The sequence below is a fragment of the Acomys russatus genome, chromosome 9 (assembly GCF_903995435.1).
Source record: "Acomys russatus chromosome 9, mAcoRus1.1, whole genome shotgun sequence".
Lineage (NCBI taxonomy): Eukaryota > Metazoa > Chordata > Mammalia > Rodentia > Muridae > Acomys > Acomys russatus.
The window spans coordinates 53,349-75,339 of record NC_067145.1 but is presented as its reverse complement, the minus strand read 5'-3'; the positions used below and the strand labels follow the sequence as shown (position 1 = coordinate 75,339).

The window sequence follows — 21,991 nt, the reverse complement described above, 5'->3', positions numbered from 1 at the left end:
AGATTAAACTTCTAAGAATTCATGTTTTGTGATTTTATAAACTTTATTAGAAAAACCTTACAAATAAATAAAAATATCTCACACCAAAATTAACCAGACCCAAACTCTACCCAACTCAACCAACTTCCATACAGTTAGAAAGGGGTTCAGAGCAAAAGCCGTGGCGTGCTTCACGTTAAACTCTACACGTTCGGGATTAACTAGTCTATGCGCTTACCCACCACCTAAGGCGGACAACCCATGCCAGTATCAAAAGTAGAGAGACAGTTGGCTGCATCTCCCGAACCCATTGCCATCCAACCTTCTCCATCCCCTTATACAGAGCAGCCTCTCTTTTCTCTTTCCTCATGGCATACAGCACTCACATTAGTCTACATATATGAATGTGTTGATGAGCTAGAGCATGCAGATGCTTCTTTCCGAAATTCCCTGACCTTGCTTAAGGGTACATATTCTATGTCGAGCCAGTTCCCTGCAAATGCTTTTGGCTTCATTACTCTTTGGAGTGGAAGAGGATTCCAGTGCGTGTGTGTCTACCACATTTTCTTATCCATTCATCTGTGGGTGCACACTATGTTGATTCCAGCTCTTCACTATAGGGAACAGAGCAGCAAGAAATATGGGGTTGCAAATATCTCCCAGTAGTGAAACAGCTGAGCACTAATATTTTTCCCCAAGACAAGGTCTCTCTGTATAGCCTTGGCTGTCCTGGACTCACTTTATAGACCAGGCTGGCCTCAAACTCAAAGTGATCCACCTGCCTCTGCCTCCCGAGTGCTAGGATTAAAGGTGTGGGCCACCATGCCCAGGTGAGCACTAATTTTTATTTTTATTTTTTAAAGTTATTATTTATACAATATTCTGCCTGTATGTACACCTGCATGCCAAAGGAGGACACTAGATCTCATTATAGATGGTTGTGAGCTACCATGTAGTTGCTGGGAATTGAGCTAATGACCTTTGGAAGAGCAGTCAGTGTTCTTAACCTCTGAGACATCTCTCCAGCCTGAGCACTAATTTTTAAAGACAGCTCTAAAATGATTTTCACAATGGTTGCTCTAATTTGCCACCCACCTCCCACAGTGAATGAATGTTTAAAGAAGCTTCATTGTGCCACTTAAGGGTTGAAGACAGCTGGAAGTTTGAGACTAAGGTGACTAAAGCCATTTAATCCAGCCGTGGTGTGCATCAGTAAACAGACCAGGAAATTCTGGGAGCCCTGTTCCTCCTCCTCATGGGCCAAGTGGGGAGTTTGGCAGAATCTGGTAAAGCTGTCCAGCATTGGGACTTGCTATGGCAGCAACGACATTCAAGATGACTCATGCATGCTGCAATAAATCACACACAGTAGACCCAGATTGACTTCACAGCAGTGGCCAAAAGCAGCAATGTGCGGAAGGGAGAAATAACAGCCAACAGTAAAACCACTGCTGCATATGCATGGGGCTGTCCTCCTCTCCAATCCCAACACAGAGCAGGCCAAGCTGGGCCTTTGGGCAAATGCCCAGTATTCCCGTGACTCAGGGAGTTGATACAGGAGGATAGAAAATTGAAGGCCTTCCTGGGCTGCAGTGCGAGTTTAAGGCCAACCTCAGCAGTCTTAGTGACACCCTGACTCACAATGAAACGTGAAAAGAGCCCTAGGGTATAACTCACAGCAGCAGAGTGCTTGCTAGACTCCCCCAGTGAGGGGCTAGGGTGTGACTCAGTGGTAGAGAACCTGCCTAGAATCCCCCAGCGAGGTGCTAGGGTGTGACTCAGTGGTAGAGCACCTGCCTAGAATACCCCAGTGAGGGGCTGGGGTATGACTCAGCACTCAAACAGCTTGCCTGGCATTTAAGAGGCCATGAGACACATTCTCTGGACTGTAAACAAACAGCCCCCTCCCAAAACTTCAGCAGGTTGGGAAGGTGTGCCCAAGTAGGAAGCTTTAGAAAACTCTGCATCTAACTTTCAGAGTCTCTGGCTTTGGGAGAGGGACGACCCTGTGGAATCCCAGGAGGCATCACAGGTGATGCTGTTCCCTTAAATCAGGAGGACAGTATGTGGAGCAGAGACTAGCCTTGGAGCAGCGAAGTCCCATGTGAGCACAAGGCAGGATGAAGCAGGTGACTGAGGATGGCTGCTGGAGCATAACATTCCTTAACGTCCAAAATCTTGGGCATCAGTTAACAATTCTTCATCCTTCTGAGGAAGAGGAGAGAGCTCAAACGAACAAGAGAGGTGACCAGTACATGCTGCTCCAGGCGCAGTGCTCGTGGGGCAGTGCACAGACCTGCAAGTAGCCACTGTGAACTCTGCAAATCTCTGAGAGATGGTACCAGGCACAATTATACATGCAAGCACAACACTCATGCACACAGAACTTAAAAGACATTAAAAAAAAATCTCAGTGAAGAAGAAGTAGGAGAAGAAGGAGAAGAAGGAGGAGGAGGAGGAGGAGGAGGAGGAGGAGGAGGAGGAGAAGAAGAAGAAGAAGAAGAAGAAGAAGAAGAAGAAGAAGAAGAAGAAGAAGAAGAAGAAAGACCTGAAGGGAAATCTTACAATCAAAAAGGTATAGTAACTTGAACCATGACCTCAAGTAGGATGAGCAGCCCAGAAGAGAGCTGGGAGTGGCCTTGGGTTCCTGAATCAACAAAAGTCACAACCAAAGGGCTAGTGAGCAAGGTGGCTGAGCACTTAAAGCCAGGCATGATGCCCTGAGCTCAAGGCCTAAATCACCCGGTGGAAGGAGAGAGCTGATGCCTTCAACTTTTCCTCTGACTAAACATGTGTGCTGTGAAATGTGTACACCCACAAAATAAATACATGCTAAAAAGAAGGAGAAGGAGGGGGAGGAGGGGGAAGAAAAGGAGGAGGGGCCAGTAATGAGTCTGGAGCTGGCAGGATAAAAGCACCCAGCCCTGACGACCAAAGAAACTGAAAGTAAGTGTGGAGTGATTTTAATTCAGAACATGGCTCATCTGGCAAGAGATCACATCCAAAGACCTTCTAGGTCTGTGTGATCCAGCTGCAGTACAAACATGCCTTTAATCCAGGAGACAGAGTCAAACAGTTCTGAGTTCAAGGCCAGCCTGGAACAGAGCAAGCTTCAGTAAAGAAAAGCTTAGGTTCAAGTGTGGTGGAACATGGCTTTAATCCCAAACAATTAAGGTAAAGTTAGTTTGTAGAAGGAAGCATCCATGTTTGAAAGTGATGTCTAGTTGAGTGGCAGAGAGCAAGATGAATCAGATAAAGACTTGACAGATGGGATATGTTCAACTCTCACAAGAAAGAGAGGACAGGAAAGCTACTTAAGGGGCCGGGGGGGGGGGGGGGGAGTTTTGCCAGGACAGTAATAGACAAGTTTCAGAGAGAGAGAGAACTCAGGTGAAGACTGAGTAGACCAGAGAATGAGGAGCCAGAAGATTAGAGCAGACCGCTGAGCTAGTTTCAGGCCAAGCAGAGCAATTTAGGGGCCAAGAGAGAAGCCAGACTGAATCAGTCACCTGGGAGAGGAGCTGCCAGAACAGCTGAGTTGAACCAGCCAACCCAGAGCTCAGTAAGAACAAGAAAGGGTGAGCTTATTCAGCAGTAAGTCTCAGAGGCTGAAAACATTCTAGGCCTAGGTTAGATTGTCCCGAGGCCAGGAGCTTCCAGGACTAGGCCTAGGTTAGCAGACAGAGACAGGAAGCCTCCCAGACAACAACTGAAACAGGTGAATACAAGTTCCTTTAACAAGTAAGTGCTAAAAGGCTTGGGGCAGAGGGGCACTCCCAGCAAGAACTTGCCATCCACAGTCAGAAAGTGAGGAGTGAATCAGCCAGAGAAATGATGGCTAAAAAATTTCCAAAGCCGACTGCACCATCAGAAAAGACTGACCTACAGATGGAAGATCATGAGTGGATAAGCCCCCCAAAACCTAGGCAGGGCAGTCAGAGCCAACTTCAAGGTTTCCCCAGGGCCTGCGGCTTTAGAGGTGCCTTCAGGCTGACATCAGCCACTCTATCTGGTCTCATCCAGCCTGGAGGCTATGGAGTGATGGCCCTCAATCGAGGTGGGTCTGAGCTAACCAACTGTAGGAACTCCCTCATGGACAAGCCTGCTGTTTCCATGGTGATTCTGCTATTTTTGTTTTGTTTGTCCAGACAGGGTCTCCTGTAGCCTAGGCTGGCCAAAGATGACATTGAACTCTTGATCCTCCTGCCTCCACCTCCCTAGTGTCGGGATGACAGACACTGCATTGGGTGTATGTGGTAAGGGACTCCGAATTTCCGGCAAGCTAGCTACCAACTGAGCCCAGCCCCAGCCCTCCAGGGCTTCTAAATCCCACTAAAGTGACACCCAAGATTAGCCATCACACACTCCAGGTCACTTCCAGGCACAAGGCTGGCGCCCAGTGTGGCCCCACCCACCGCAAGGCCATCTACCTCCACACCCTCTCACACCTCCTGCGGTGAGAGGCCATGACCGACTCTCCACAGAGAAGACGGGCAGCAGGAATCGGATTCTTCAAGGAAGGCAAGTAGGATGAAGTGGGAAAAAAAAAAAAAAAAACCCGTACTGTGCATAGGACATTAGAACTGTGGGAATGAGTGGTGTAGTCAGAAAGTGTTCCGGATGCTGCATATAGGGTCTGCTAGTGAAAACTGCACAGCCGGCTGGGTGACACCACAGCTGGCTGGGTGACACCACAGCTGGCCTGGCGCAGAGCTCAAGGGCCTGAAATCTCAACATGTAGAAGGCAGAGACTGGAGAATGCTGGTCAACCTGGCCTCTAGGATGTGGTCTCCACTCACCACAAAATGGAGCCCTCAAGCTGGCTTGGGGGATAAAACCCTTGCTATACAAGGCTGATGGCCTGGTTTCCACCCTGGAACTCAACAGGAGAGGAGGGAGAGAACTGTGCTCCGATCCCTCCATCCCCGCCCAAGTCTGGGCCCCACTGGCCAAACACTACAAGCCTGGCCAGTCTCAGACAACTGGACATCCCTTCCATGTCGGAGACTCTGTCTACGTCTGCCGACACTGGTCCCAGGGACTCGAACCACGTTGGAAGGGGCCTTACACTGTCCTGCTCACTACACCTACCGCTCTCAAGGTTGACGGAGTAGCTGCCTGGATTCAAGCCTCTCACTCTAAAGCCGCCCCAATGACATCAGATCCAACTCCAGAAGCCATGAGATGGCAACTTCACCGCTCACAGTACCCACTCAAGATAAGACTTACCTGCTTGGGGAGTTGATTCTATGCTTCTTACTGTCAATGACTTATGCCGTTCCCCCAAACCCCCACCAACATGTAAACCTGACATGGCAGGTGATTTCACATATTGGAGAACCCATTTGGGAGACTTCCTCCATATCCCCCCCATGGACATGGTGGCCCACACTCTACCCTGACTTATGTAAGATTGCCATGGGAGCCCCTGTCAATTGGGACATAGAGGGACACTCAAACCTAGAGGAGGCACCCCAAAGAAAGTCTCCTGAGGGTAGAGACTTCAGTCCCTGGGGCGGATGTGGCACCATGAGAAGAAGGTATGGGCTCCGATGATTAACCTTTTATGTCTGTCCTGGTTTCCACCAACCCAGGGACCTGGTGTCTAAATGTGGAGGAGCCTCGGACTACTACTGTAAAAGTTGGGGTTGTGAAACTTCAGGGTCTGCCTCTTGGAAACCCGCCTCCTCCTGGGATTACATCACAGTTCAGGCCAATTACACCATCCCAGGTTACAAATCCCTCTATTCACCCAGTTGGCCTAAGCTATATGCCCAATGCCAAAATTGGTGCCACCCCCTCTGGGTCCACTTCAGCCCCAAAGGAAAACAGAGCAGAGGATGGCTCACAGGACACACATGGGCCCTTCGAATGTACACAGAAAGGTACGATGATGGCCTCCTCTTTAGGGTAAAACTTATAATATCTCAACCACTCCCTGTACCCATAGGCCCTAACCTCGTTATAGCGGATACAGGAACCCAACAAGACTCTCCTGATCTGGTTCCTGCTAATACTCTGACCCTGTTGGCCCCAACTTCACTGGACACACAGGGGGTTTCCTTACCCAAGGCAGGGAACTGACTCTTTAACCTGGTTACAGGAGCATTCACTGCATTAAATGCTACTAACCTTGAGGCTACCAAGTCCTGTTGGCTTTGCCTTAATCCAAGCCCACCTTATTATGAGGGGATCACCACTACTGCCTCCTTTACTAATACCAGTAATCATTCTTTCTGTGATTGGAGCCAACACAAAAAGCTCACCTTGACTGAAGTCTCAGGCTTGGGTACATGTATAGGAAGAGTCCCCCACAGCCATCAACATCTCTGTAACCATACCCTAAATGTGACTGTTAGTTCTAACAACTATTTCCTTCTTCCCCCTTCCAATCTATGGTGGGCTTGCAACACCGATTGACTCCTTGCATCTCCACTGCTATTTTTTTCAGCCTCTGATTATTGTGTTCTAGTGCAGTTGATCCCCAGAATTTATTACCAGTCTTCTCCAACATTTGAAACCAGTTATGAAAGTACCTGGTAGCATAGAGAGCCCATCTCCATAACTCTCGCAGTCTTATTAGGGTTAGGAATTGCCAGGGCGGGAACTGGGACTGCAGCCCTCATAAATGGGAACCAACAGTTTGGACAACTACAGATTGCAATGAATGATGACCTTCGGGCCATAGAACAGTCCATCTCTTGATTAGAAGAATCCCTTATCTCACTATCAGAGGTAGTGCTCCAAAACAGAAGGGGTCTTGTGTTACTATTTCTAAAAGAAGGAGGGCTATGTGCTGCTCTAAAAGAACAATGTTGCTTTTATGTTGATCACTCAGGAGTCATCAAAGACTCAATGCCTGGATAAACAAAAGAGGGACCGAGAGGCCCAACAGGGGTAGTTCGAGGGATGGTTCAATAACTCCCCCTGGTTGACCCTCGTATCCACCCTTCTTGGTCCCCTCTTAATCCTTCTCTTGCTTTTAACTTTCGGGCCTTGTATCCTTAATCAACTGCTTGCCTTTATTCGAGATCGTCTCAATATAACTCAGGCCCTTATCCTAACCCAACAATACCAAGCCCTCAAGACTGGGCCTTAAGATTAAGGCCAGTTAAAACTCAAGGGGGGATTGAAAGGCTTTCTTGGCCTAAGCCTGGGAACATGACCCAGACAAGCCTGGGAATGTGACCCAGAAAAGAATTTGTTCCCAGAGTCAGATCGGCCAACTTTGATAAACAATTCTCAGAAAAACCCATCTGGAAATTCCCTAAATTCCCCAACACCCTTCCTTGCCAAGAATAGCCCGCCCAGACCTATGACCCCTGCAGTAGCCAATAACATTTAAACAAGTACCCCTAGCAACTGCCAAGAGCCAATCCTCACACGGGGCACTCAGCCCCTCCTAACCTTGCGGTTTTAGCCTTTAAAAACAGCCTGTGACAGTAACTCAGGGTTCCTCCGCCTCTCGAGTGCTGAGGTTCCCTGACGCGTCAGCAATAAACCTTGTGCTTTTGCATCAACACTGTGATACTCGAGTGGTCCCTTGCGACGACCCCCCCACCCAAGTGGACTCTAGGGTCCAACATAGACATGTCCACTCACATATATACTCACATGTACACACACACACACACACACACACACACACAAACACACACACACAGAAGTACAATGAAATATAAAATAAAACAAAATGACCCTTTGTTTTCACTCCTTTAAAGTGACAGAATGAGCTGTGTAAGGGTTACTTCCCTCTGTCCTCAGGGATGGGGAGGGTGGCTGGGACACTGACATAGCAGGCAAAGGGTTTACTACACAGGCACCTGATAATGCAGTGCTGGGGATGGGGCCAGGGCTCTGGCGTGCTCAAGTCCATCCCACATACTAGGTTTTGTTTTCTGAGCTCGGGTCTCACTCTGTAGACAGGCTACTACTGTGCCTGTGACCATCCTGCCTCAGCCTTCCCAGTGCTCGGATGAAAGGCACATGCCTGCCTGTCTCTAAATAGCACCTCTCATCCACCTGAAATAAACCAAACAGATGGAAAGGAGCCGCCTGCCGCGCCTGCCGCACTCCTAGCCCCTCAGCGGCCTCGCCCATGCGCCTGTCGGGAATCCTGCCTCAGCTGTTTGTACAGGGTTTAATCATCAATGGAACTGAAGGTGCTTGGATGCATAAACAGAGCGAAGTCCCCACCTTGACACATCAGCAAAGTGAAAGGGTAGCAGGCCCCGATGCTAGAAACTGAACTGCAGGGCACATTTAAACCACAGACTAGAACGTTCTCAAGATTGCAGTCTACCCAGGGACTCTGGCAGCAGTTTTACATGGTGGTAGAGGCTGGTTAATTTTCTCTACTCAACAACTCAAGAGCCGGAGGCAGGAGGATCCCAAGTTCAAGGCCCAGAGTATGGATGTAGATGAGCTGGGGCAGTACTGGCCTGGCGTGCATCAAGCCCTGGGTCCCATCCCACCGACACCCTCACCCTGCCCTGCACTGTACAAATCGAGCCTGGTGGCTCAGGCCTGTAATCCCAGCATTTGGGAGGCGGAGGCAAGAGGATCAGTTCAAGGTTATCCTTGGCTACACAGTGAGTTTGAGGTTAGATTCCAAAAGAGATAGTTCAGGGAGGGAAAGATGCTTGCCACCAAGCCTGACGGTCTGAGTTCAATCCCCTAGTACACATGGTGGAAGAAGAAACTGAATCCTGAAGTTTTCTTGATATCTGCATGGTGCCGTGGTACACACACACCCACCCACCCTCACCCCCTAACACACAATGATGAACGGATGGATAGATGAAGGAACAAACGAACGAATGAACAAACCAGGAGCGTGTACCCAGAAAGAGTATGAGGGACAATCCTACAAGTACCATTGACATATAGAAAAGAAATGTAAGCCATGGACCTACCGTGGGCTTATGTGTGGGCGTTGGAACTCCTCCAGGGCCCAGTGTCTGTTAAAAGTGGCCTTGCCCTGTGCACAGTGACCTGGAACCTGCACCTCCCCCACTGCAAGCTTAGCAGCTCTACCACCTCAATTTCCTCCTTCTAGGAGCAAGGCAGGAGCATCTGCCTTAGCACAAAGCCACCCAGCTGGGCACTGGCAGCACTGATGTCTCTGAAGTTCAAGGAGGTGCAGTGAGATGGTTTGGAGGGTAGAGGATTCCCCGGGACCCAATGGTGGAGGGAGAACACTGACTCCCACAAGCTGTTCTCTCATGGCCACACATGCACTGTGATATCATGTGCCTAAGTGTGTGGGCATACATACACACATTAAACAAATGGATTTCTTTATATTAGATACTCCATCCCTAACTCAAGGACCCACTGAAAGAGAAGTTGAAGTCAAATACAGGGTCTTTAGGAACAGGCAAGCCTGCAGACCCCAGGCTTGTGGAGAAGCAGCAGCTACCACGTTCTCAGAGGGATCAAGCAAGAAGGGTGACAGAGCTGTGGTCATAGTCAGCAGCCAATCTCAGCCCTTGACACATCTCAGAACTGTAGCCTTCTAGCTCCTCCCACTAGGAAACAGGGACTTCTAAATATTTGTTGCTTTCTCTTTTGTGTGTGTGTGCTATGAGACAGTCTTACTGTATAGTTACAGGCTGGCCTCAAAGTTATTATGTAGCCCAGGCTAGTGGAAGGAGAGAACTGACCCCATTACGTTGTCATCTGACTACACATTCACCCATCTCCCCCACAAGAGTGAGTGATGAAGTAAGTAAGTAAGTAAGTAAGTAAATAAATAAATGTAAAACAACAATAACAACAAAGAAGCACAAGGGAACCAAAGCCAACCACACTCAGACTGGCCAGCGAGAGTCAATGACTCTCGGGGGTGGGTGGTGGCGGGGGGCTCAAGTACGGCTGAGTGGACATTGCCAGGAAAGGCTATCACCTCCCTGCCCCACCCCCAGCCCACCCTCCAGTGGCTCTGGACCCATGGTGGCCTGCGGATACTCTACCACCATTGTGAAGCCCACTCACAGAGGCCCACTCTGCTCTCAGCTGAGGGTGGCATTAGCTGAGCCAGGGAGGTTTTTGTAGCTGTTAAGAAAGGATCACAGAAACAGATTTGTGTATGTGTGTGTGGGGTGGCGGGGTTGTAATGGTGTGATTTGAACTCAAGGCCTCATGGATGCTGGGTAGGCAAACTACCACTGAGCCACACCCTAGCCCCTTACAAGGTGATTCTAGGCAGGTGCTCTATCACTTGAGCCACACTCCAGCCTCTCACTGGGGATTCTAGGCAGGTGCTCTAAACCTGAGCCACACCCCAGCTCCTCACTGGGGATTCCAGGCAGGGGCTCTAGTGCTGGCTTCTGACCTGTAAGGACAGTCTGGCTCTCACTATCCAGAGGCATTCATCACAAATCTTACCAATGCTTACAAAGAGAAGGGCCGGGGAGATGGCTCGGTTGGTAAAGTGTTTGCCATGCGAGCATGAGGATCTGAGTTCTATGCCCAGAGCTCATGTCAAGCTGAGCATCACACATCTGTAATGTCAGTGCCGGGGAGGTGGACAGTAGAATGTTCTGTGGCTCAGTGACGGGAGTTCCCCTAGCCAGACAGGGGAACTCCAGGTTCAGGGAGAGACCCTGACTCAAAAAATAAGATGGAGACACTAAGACCTGGTGACATCTTCTGGTCTCTCGTGTAGTGGCTGGGCAGGGGTGCACGCACACATGCACGCACATAGGCATGCAGACACACATTCAGGTACCCACGTGCATACACACACACACACACACACACACAGTGAGATGGAAGGCTGAGACAGGAGAATTTGACTAAAGTGTACATGTCTGGTAAGCCAAGAATATACCGCATCTTCACCTTCTGGCAACAGTGCCCTTTTCTGTGTAGCTTCCTGTACACTCAGGGTGGGGCATCCCCGGCCTGTGTGGCGTGGCGCCTTGTACACACTCCTGCTTGCCTAAGCACCACAGGGACCCTGGCTCCCTGAGTTTTACAGTGCAATGAATGGCTCCCTTGCTGTCTCTGTAGGGTAGGGGACAGCCCTCAAGTAGAGTCTCAGTCTTCAGTCTCTCTTTTGAGACAGAGGTGATACCCTCCAGCCTTTACCACTGCACCCAGCTGCAAGGCACACTCTTTGGCTTTGTTAGGGAGCCAAGCAAGCGCACAGGTAGGGCCGGGATAGCTGTGCTCCTAGGACTCTGGCCACAGGACCACATGCCACCCTCCCTGTGAACAGTCTCAGAATCTTCTCTGTACATCCTATGGTCCCCACACATGTGCCGGAAGGAGGGGAATTGGGAGCAGATGAAGACACAAGGCCAGCTTCTCCCATGGCTCTGGAATAGAGGCACTAAGCTGCAGCAAGGGTGAACTCCAGAATGTGGCCAGGGAGGCGGTACACCACGGGCCGACCTGCCAGGGAGGCGGTACACCAGGGCCAAGTAGCAGGACCCAGCTAATTTATGACGCCTGCACTGAGTTTCTAAATGCATGTGTACAAGGCCTTCCTGCAGTGTGTTTGCGTTCTATGAGCTCATGGACGCTGGGCGTTATTTCCACATGTGCTAAGTGCTCTGTGCCTGTCCCTCTGCCACTTTTCCCTCCTTGGTTAAACTCTAGGTCATTAAATCCCATGGAACTCCTATCAATTAATTGGGTTGTTAAGGAAGCGTCTCCCCATGTGGCCCAGCCAGCCGGAAACTCGTGATCTCCCTGCCCACATCACAGACCTGTACCGTGCCTGTTTATTCCGATTTTTATACAGGTACACTCCGCTTATGGTACTGCTTTGTCTGTTTGACGAGACACAGCATCTCAGGGGGTTCAGGATGTCCCTGAAGTTTTGATCTTCCTGCCTCCACCAGCAGAATGCTGGGATTAGAGGTGAGCACCCCCACACCCAGTTTATGCAGGGCTGGGGATAGCTCTGTGTAGGCAAGCACACTGCCAACTGAGCCTTGGCCCTGACCTTAGCACTCACTTCTGATGCCCTTATCAAGGGCTCGGGCTGGTGACTAAAATCTGAGTTGAAGTACCACTTCCTCAAAGATGCCAACCCCGCCCACCCTGAAATCCCCATTAAGAGCACACAGTGCCCGTGTTTCCTGTCCCAGGAGGACGTGCCGGGTGGACTCGGCTGCGCGTGCGCTGTGCCTACTTGGCCGGCGAGGGTGGAGGAGCACAGAGCCCTATGAGTCTGCTCGGTTCCTCCGAAGATGTAGCTGGGAGCCACCACACTCAGGAGATGGAGGATGAGCCCTGGCATGAGGCAAAGGCCTCAAAGAATCGGACTTGGAAGAAGACAGATGGTCGCAATCACAGAGGAAACAAAGATGCAGACCTGGGCCACCCGGATGGCCACCCGGCAGGTAAGGGCATTTGCTATGCAACTTGAGTTGGGTCCCTGGAACCCATGTAAAAGTGCAAGGAAACACCTCTTCAAGGTCACCGTCTGGTCTCCAGGCCCACAGGTGGGTCACACAGACAGACAGACAGACACACCAGAACAAAAAATAAGGGCTTGACAAACACGCATGCATGCGAGTCCGCATGAGCTCTTAGCAGATGATCAGGAGTCATTAAACGATTTCTGCGGTCTGCTGGCTTTAAAACGCCTTCACACACACAGGAATGGGTCCCATCTCAGACCCACAACATTCCCTTCAGAAAGCGCCCATCAGAACACTCCGGGGTGGCTTGGCTGCAGCACCCGCCTTCTCTCTCCTCTGCATCCCACCCAGGCCCCACCACAGTCCAGGAGGCCTTGAGAAGCTCTTCAGGAGAATTCAGCCTAAACCTGAGATGGTTTTTTCAGATTCCTCAGGCTCCAGATAAGCTGCCCACAAACTGCCAGGAAGCGGAAGGCCTCTTTGGCGTTGATATGCTTCCAGGCCAGCAGGGAACTTGGAAAAGCCCAGCCCATCCTACAGGTAGGCCAAGAATTCGACCTGACCCAGCACAGACACCATGTGAGCTGACTCATGGTCTCCCATGGTGACACACTCAGTATGGCTACTTGTCCATTACAGCAGGCCTGACTTCAGCGCACACACCCATGCGCCCCTGGTGCATTAGGACAAGGCTGGCGAGAGCATGATGCACACAGGGGAGCGCTGCACTTCCTACACACCACGCATGGACAAGAATGTTTCTTTAAAAAAAAAAAAAAACTTAATTTTATTCTATGTGCATTGGTCTGAAGGTGTCAGAATCCCTGGAACTGGAGTTACAGCCACTTGTGAGCTGCCATGTGGATGCTGGGAATTGAACCCGGGTCCTCAGGAAAAGCAAACAGTGCTCTTAACTGCTGAGCCATCTCACCAGTCCCCAACAAGAGTATTTCTAACATACCTCTGGCAGTTCCTGTAATTCCCTTCACAGTCGGCAGTGCGCCCATCCCACAGATGGAGAGACTGGGGCTCTGAACCTAGGATATTTGCCCAAGGACACCCCAGTTTACCCAACTAAGCCAAATCTTTTTTCCTTCCTGCTTCCCTTTTCTTTTGGGACAGGGTCTCACATAGGCCAGGTTGGCCTTGAACTAGCTGAAGGCTGATCCTCCTGTTTTCACTGCCCAGGTGCTGGGACTACAGCAACACGCTCTCTGCCCAGTGAATGGGGTGCTGGGTGACCACAGAGCCCAGCGTAGACTACCCAGGCTCTCTACCCACTGAACTATATCTGCAGCACAGAGTTTTCCAGGGTTCGGCGTTTCCCTACTACTATCATCTGTAGGGCTGGACTTGTGGCTAGGTATTGCTTAAACTTGGTTTTGTTGTATAATATCTTGTGTCCTCATCCATGGTGACTGATATTTTGGTGGGTAGAGTAGTCTGGGTCGCATCTGTGGCCTCTTGGGGTCTACTGGTACCGGTCCAGACCCTTCTGGCTTTCATAGTGTCTGTTGAGAAGTCCAGTGTAATTGGGATAGGTTTGCCTTTCCTATGTGCCTTGGCCTTTTTCTCTTGCAGCTTTTACTGTTCTTCCTGTGTTCTGCACATTAGTGTTTTGACTATTGGAGTTCTGTAGGCTTCTTCTATTTTCACAGACATCACTTTCGTTATTTTAGTGAAAATTTCTTCCACGATTCTCTTCAGAATATTGTCTGGGCTGAGGAGGTTGGAGGCTTTTCTTTCTTTCATTCCTAATATTCTTAGGTTAGGCCTCTATAGGCTGTAAAGATTTCCTGGATGTTTTGTTTCAGAAATGTTTTATTTTTAACATTTTCTTTGGCTGATATATCAAATACCCCATCTGTAGCTTCTCCACTTGGGATTCTCTCTTCCATCTCCTGTGTTCAGTGGGTGTTGCTTGTGTCAGCAGTGTCTGTTCTCTTCCCTCGCTTTTCCTATTCCAGGATTGCCTCAGACTGTGTTTTCTTTCTTGCTTCTAATTCACTCTTTTAGTCTTGAATAGCTTTATTCATTTCTTTTTCCTGTTTGATTGTAAATTCTTGTAATTCTTTATAGGATTCATTCATTCCTTCACTTGTTTCAATGTATTTTCCTGTATCTCCTTGAGAGACTTAGTTTCCTCCTTCAAGGCTTCTATCATTTTTAGCACCCCAGATTCGAAATCTTCTTGCATTTCAGGGATGCTAGTATTTCCCAGGGTAGCTTTGGGAGGACTTCTGGCTTCCAGTCCTGTCAGAAGGCTCTAAGGTTTGTTTCCTGTCACACTGCCTTCTAGCCATCTGGTAGTTTCTGTTGTTAGCAGGACAGAAGGTCCCTCTAATCAAGTCAATATCTGCGTCCAAGGTTGGAAGCAGGTAAAGAGAGCTTCAAGACAAAGGCTGCTTGCTAAGAATCCCCAGAGGCCACTCTAGTATGGCAGATGGTTCATGTTAGAGCCTAAAAGCAGCTCAGATATGCTGGATTCTCTGTCTCTGCCCCAGTTGGTGCAGGTAAGTGAGAAGCAAGCTGAGAGATCCCTAATCTGAAAGCTGCCCAGGTGCCCAACAGGCCTCCTTGGTACATGAACACACGGTGGACAATGTGGCTTTTGGTCCAAGCCTGACTCACTTCTGCTGATTTAATGTCTGTGTCCAAAATGGGCTCGGCTGGTGAGGAGCCAGTGGAAAGAGAGCCACACCCAAAGCTACTCAGATACCTCACTGGCTTCATCTGCAGATTTTCTGTGTGTGCCTGATCAGCCAGTTCAGAGAAGAGTAAATGGAGAGAGGTTCAAGATGAAAGCTGCTCGCATGTCCCTCAAGCCTCTTCAGGGTGGTGGTTAATGTGGGGCGCAGGCCATGCCCACCTCATATCTGTTGGTTAACTGTCTGTGTCCTGGACAGGCCATGCAGGTGAGGAGTGGGCAGAGAGTGATCCAAGCACGAAGCTTCAACATATTAAATCCACTTCTTACATTGTTTATTTCCTGTATATTTCCATGACTCATAAGATAACTGTCATTCAAGTTTAACCACATTGCTTACATTCATAGGGTTTCTCTGCAGTATGTGTGTTCTTTTTTTTTTTTTTTTTTTTATGTATTACAATATGACCATGATGTACAAGGGTCTTATCACATTGGTTACATTCATAGGGTATCTCTCCAGGATGTATACTTTTATGTATTAGGAAACACAATGTTATGTGCAAAAGCACTATGAAATTACTAATATTCATAAGGTTTGAATGAAAGTATAAATTCGTTCATGCCTTTGAAGAAAACTGTACTGTCCAAAGGCTTTAACACAGAAATTACATTCATAAAGTTTCTATCGCGTATGAATAGTTTCATGCCTTTGAAGACTGCTGGGCCGAGAAAAGGCTTTACCACATTGATTACATTCATAAGGCTTCTCTCCTGTATGAAGTTTTTCATGCATCTGAAGAGAACAGTTCCATGCAAAGGCTTTACCACATTGATTACATTCATAAGGTTCCTCTCCGGTATGAATTCTATCATGCATTTGAAGAGAACTGTGCCGTGCAAAGGCCTTAGCACATTGATTACATTCATAAGGTTTCTCTCCGGTATGAATTCTCTCATGCTTTTGAAGATAACTGTGCCATGCAAAGGCTTTACCACATTGATTACATTCAAAAGGTTTCTCTCCTGTATGAGTTCTTTCATGCCTTTGAAGATGACAGTGCCATGCAAAGGCTTTACCACATTGATTACATTCATAAGGTTTCTCTCCTGTATGAATTCTTTCATGCCTTTGAAGATGAAATTGCTGTGCAAAGGCTTTACCACATTGATTACATTCATAAGGTTTCTCTCCTGTATGAATTCTTTCATGCCTTTGAAGATGAAATTGCTGTGCAAAGGCTTTACCACATTGATTACATTCATAAGATTTCTCTCCTCTATGAATTCCTTCATGCATTTGAAGAAGACTAGGTTGAGAAAAGATTTTACCACACTGATTACATTCATAAGGTTTCTCTCCTGTATGAATTCTACTATGTATTTGAAGATGACAGTGTCGTGCAAAGGCTTTACCACATTGATTACATTCAAAAGGCTTCTCTCCTGTATGAATTCTTTCATGCCTTTGAAGGGAACTGTGCCAAGCAAAGGCTTTACCACATTGACTACATTCATAAGATTTCTCTCCTGTACGAGTTTTTTCATGCCTTTGAAGATGACAGTGCCACGCAAAGGCTTTACCACATTGATTACATTCATAAAGTTTCTTTCCTGTATGAATTATTTTATGCCTTTGAAGAGAACTGTGACCTGCAAAGACTTTACCATATTGCCTACATTCATAAGATTTCTCTCTTGTAAAATTTCTTTCATGTCTTTGAAGATGACTCTGACATTACAATGGCTTTAACACACTGATTACATTCATATGGTTTCTTTCCAATATGATTTCTTTCATCCCTCTGAAGATGACCTTGGCATGCACCAGCTGTACCACATTGGTTATATTCATGGGTTTTTTGTTCAGTGTGTGTTCTTTTATGTATTTGGAGACTACTGTGATGTGCAATGGCTTCTCCATATTGAATATCTTCCTTTGCTTTCTCTCCAGTATGAGTACTTTTATGCCACTGAGGATGACTGTGATATGCAAACAATTTACCATGTTGAGTAAATTCAGATGTTTTTTTCTCCACTATGACTTTTTTCATTCCTGCAAAGATAATTGGCACAAGTGAAAACATTAACACAGTCATTACATTGATGAATATTTTTATCTGTGTGATTTAATTTTACATTTTGGTCCAATTGTGAAGAAGAATCAGATATTATAGACTGTTCACTCTGCTTACTTTCATGGTATGTTCTCATTCATTATGGGTTGTTTTGCATCTTTGAAGATTATTATGATGGGAAGAGCATTGATTACATGAACTACATTTGCAACATCCTTCTAATATGTAGGATTTTCACATATTGGAAGAGAAATGGTAGAACTCAGAGCTCTACCACAATGATTGCATTCATAAATTTTCCTATAGTGTGACTCATACTATATTTGCAAAGTGAACCGAGAGAAACAGAAAGAAGTCTCATTCCTATTATTAAAGAAGATTTTGTATAGTATAAGTTTGTGGATTTATTGCCAATGAAGTTGGAAAACCAATTAATCATAACCTTGTATTAAATTCAGAAAGTCTAGGGACAAGGGGGACTACTACATATCTTCTTGTTCTTTTGAGTTAGAGGGGAGCACATTGCTTTTTTCAATACTTCTAAGGTCACAAGGGTAACATCCATTGTGACATATGACATACTTACTAAAAGGAGAATAACAAATGAAAGGGTCCCCACTGTAGTCACACAGTTTGATTTTTGCTTTCCTTATAGACATACGGTATAAGGATTAAAGCTTCTCCACAGTAACATTCTTGCCTCTTATAAACTGCCACTCACTAAACTTTGCAACATTCCTGCATATAAGATGAGGAAAACAAGCTTTATTATGGAGTATTTGATTATTAGCTGTTTTGAACACAGACTTATTGCCTATGCAATGGGCTTAGCTTCTGCAATATCTAAGTGATATGAGACTAAACACATTAGTAGTTGTATAGTCTAGCTCTCATGGAGCTGTGAGTTAAATGGTGATATCTGTTAATGCATGGTTTCCTTGTCTTCTTTCTTAGAGAAATGCTTTGCAAACATAAACCAGATACCTGCCTTTGAGGTACATGGTTTTGTGAGAATTTAATAATCATCAATATACTTAAGGCAGTGCTAACAATGCACTGTTGAATTTCCACAAAACTTGCAGGACACATTAAAATTACTATAGAGGCACATTTGTATCAACTTGTATATGCTAATTACCTTTCATGTCCTCTAGAACATTGAAAATGTTCTTAAAAATTGTATTGTGGTCTTCCCAATTGTAGCCTAAAATGTAATAGCAGAAATTAATTAATATTTTTTTTTGGAGATTAGGCAAATTTTAATTTGCTATCTTCAGTAATCATTGTAAACATCGCTGATTTATTTACCTCATTCTCAATTGAACTGACAACAAACAACTGTATCAAAGAAATAGTTGTCCTTACATATTAAAAAGAAAGAAGAAATCACTGTCTTACCTATATCAGTGAGGTTTCTATAGGTCTCCAGCATCACATCTTTGTAGAGACTCTTCTGGGAAGGATCCAGCAAAGCCCACTCTTCCCGAGTGAAGTCCACATGCACATCATCGTAGGTCACTGCGTCCTATAACACCACAGACATGTGTGTAAGACAAAGTATGATCGTGACAACACTGTAAACATATACGCCATTGACAATAGACTCCTGTAATTCTGATGCTTCTTCCACTTATTTCCTGACACAGATGTTCTAATGTAATCACCAAGCCATTTCAGATAGAAATTGAATAATGATGCTCACTTCCATCATTCCTGCACCCCTTGAACAGGATACAGCCTTGCAAGAGAAATGCCCACCAACAGACATAGAGAGAGAGAAACAGAGAGACAATCAAGCAGACCAACAGTACTGAACTCACATCACAGAAACTGTATGAGCAACTGCTGACTATAAACATGATGGGAAGGCTGGGTGTATGTTTTTATGCCTGTAATCCCAGCACTCAGGAGACACAGGCAGGTGTATCTCATTGAGGTGTGTGCTGGCTTACACTATGCAGTGAGCTTCAACACAGCATGAGGTTCATACGAAGACACTGACTTCTCTCAAAAAAAAAAATCAAGTAATCAAACAAAAGAGACAGGAAGAACTCAGAGGTGTTTACTGAAGTTCCTACTAGGTCACACACATTCACCCCAGCTGTGTATACATCTTCCATAAACCTCAAATGCCCCAGTTTAAAATGTAACATCAATAACATCTCTCTAAAGAAAATGCATGTTTAAACAGTTACAAATAGACAGATGGATGCATGAGCAATATAAATATTTATCATAAATGAGCCACATATGGAAAGAGACATGGAATACCAGAGCTCCTGTAGGTACTGAGAATAATTGGAGTCCATTGCCAGTATTTAGATTGCAGGCTCACAATTACCCATTATACCATGGTTAGATTTCTGAGGTCGTCTTCGGACTATTGTGAGCATTAGGCACACATGATGTACTTATTCATGCATACAGGCAAAATACACATTTATTCAAAATATTCAAAACAAACTGGTAACAGAAAGAAAGAATGTCAGACACGTAAAACCCAATGACATAAAAGGCTCATTTAGTATTAATGTCATAAACACAGGCCATCCTGAGAAATAAAATACACTCTATGACACATTTCAAATTTCAAGACGTGGATGAAAATAAATGCAACAGCATATGCTTGCATATACCTACACGCCAATCCCATCTTATTAAAACAAAATAAGCCAGGCTTTTTGGCCCAATCAAACCTCAGTACTCTGTAGATAGAGTCAGATGGATCTCTAAGTTCAAGGCCTGATTGGTTTACATGACATACTTTCTGGGGAACAAGGGCTACACAGAGAAATTTACTCTTAAAAATAAAAACAAAGAACAAAAAGAAAATGTAAAAAAATATCATGCTAGACAAATGAATAGCTTTTACTATTTTTTATGTGATTTAGGGATAGAGTGTACAATACTCAGGGCATGACAGCACAAGATGGAAGCTGCCTGATGAGTTTCTATGACAACACAGTAGACACAAAGAACAAGAAATGGGTTGAATGTATACACACTCAAATCTCATGATCCTACTGGTCTCCAACAGCCCATACATTGTTCAAATGTCCAAAGGCTCTTTTGACAGTCATGGCAATCTCCTGATTACCACATCTTGTAAAATCAGAAAAGAAACAATATCTTTGGAACATAAAATGGACAGGAGAGCCTTCCCATCCCAATAAAGAACAATGCGTACACAGTGAGGGAAGACTGGACCAAGAAATGTAAACTAACAGGGCAACACCAAATCGTGTCAGTCTGACTCAGACATATGAGGCTTCAGTTTTGAAGGGCACAGTCAGCCCTATCCACACAAGTTCTCATATATCCCGCCAGTTTGTTTATTTCCACTCCCTATATGCACCTCTCCATAGCAGATTTCTCACAGTTTTGATATCACAACATCTTATGCTCTCAAAATTCGACATGGGCTTCATCCTCAAAGCTTCATGCAATAAACTCTCAGTATCCTCACTGAGCGTCTGATTCTCCCGAGAATAAATGGCTAGGAAAAGTCCTGAACTGAAACAAGTGGAAGGATCCAGGACCTTTTGTTTTTGTTTTTGTTTTTGGTGTTTTGACACGATGTTTCTCTGTGTAACCTTAGCTATCCTGACTCCCTTTGTAGACCACAGCGATCCACCAGCCTCCGCCACCCAAGTGCTGGGATTAAAGGCGTGTCCTACCACACAGGGTTCAGGACCTTAACTTTTGTATCTCTCTTGTTTCCCAAACTGGTAGAGCATGAAGGATCCTGTCAAGTTGGCTTCTAAATTCTGATGGGCTGTACCATACTGGACCACACTTGTAGCAGATTTTATAGGAATTTCCTTTCTGGGAGTAGGAATCACTTTGTGTATCTTCCATTCATTTGAAGCTTAGCAGTAGAGAGTGATAACCTTAGGGCACCTTCTTAAGCTTCTAATACAGAGCAAGGCCCTTCTCTTTAATGATGATAATATCCTTAAAAATCCCTGTCTCTGTTTCATCATTTTACAGCCATCTGAACCTACATACTGCTGTTTGTCTCTAAACACCACAGGCTTTGCATTTATCTCAGCCCTTCTTGTTGCTTTTTTTTACTGTAGTCCTGAATGAGTCCCTAGTAATAATAATCCAACAGATTCAAGATTTCATCTAAGAAATCAACCCATTGTTTTAAATTCTGACTTACCCAATTCCTCAGGACATGGGAAGAATTAGAATGTTTTGGTGCCAAAATATCACAGAAATGACCTCTAGCTAAATTTTTTTTCATGGAGTCTATTTTCCACTGAAACTCTAAGAACCTCAATTTTCTATGTCTGCATTACTCACAGCACTCTGATCTTCCGTGTCCTACAAGAACAGCAGACGAAGTTCGGTCTATAGCTCTCCATGCCCTTTTTCCACATCAAGTCTTTATGTGTTCCACGTTCCTTCAAAAGATAAGATTCCCAGGTTCTGCCCAACATCAAAATAACTTCTTGTGTACCGCTTTTGGTAATAACTTGCTACTCAGGTAATGAACAGTTTTTATTGATGGATTTGTGGGATCATGGGCCATGATTTTGGGAGCTTAGCACAGAAGCACAAGCTAGAAAATGAAGGCAAAGACCATGGATAAACACTGTTCCATAGCTTGTTCTCTCCTCGGTCAGCGTCTCATGTTCACCTGGCCCTTTTATGCCGCCCATACCCACTTGTTTTGGGATTTTGCCACCCTCAGTGGAAGAGTCTTCCCACATCAATCAACAATTAACACAATTTTTCACAGACAATGCAAGTAATGATGTGATGGGTGCATGTCTTCAATTGAGGCGCCCTCAGATAACAGTTTACTTAAGGAGCAAAAATACAAACACTGATGATTACAACAACCAGAAAACACAGATTTGCCAGGAAATGAAGAGAGGCAAGTCTTTAGAATCAAGAGGAAA

The 21,991-nt window shown here is 45.9% G+C and overlaps 1 pseudogene; it reads right to left on the bottom strand.

The window, feature by feature from the left end:
* Window positions 1-17,189, bottom strand: part of LOC127193562 (zinc finger protein 431-like) — a 73,811-nt pseudogene extending 56,622 nt beyond the window's left edge.
* Between the last annotated feature and the right edge of the window lie 4,802 nt (window positions 17,190-21,991).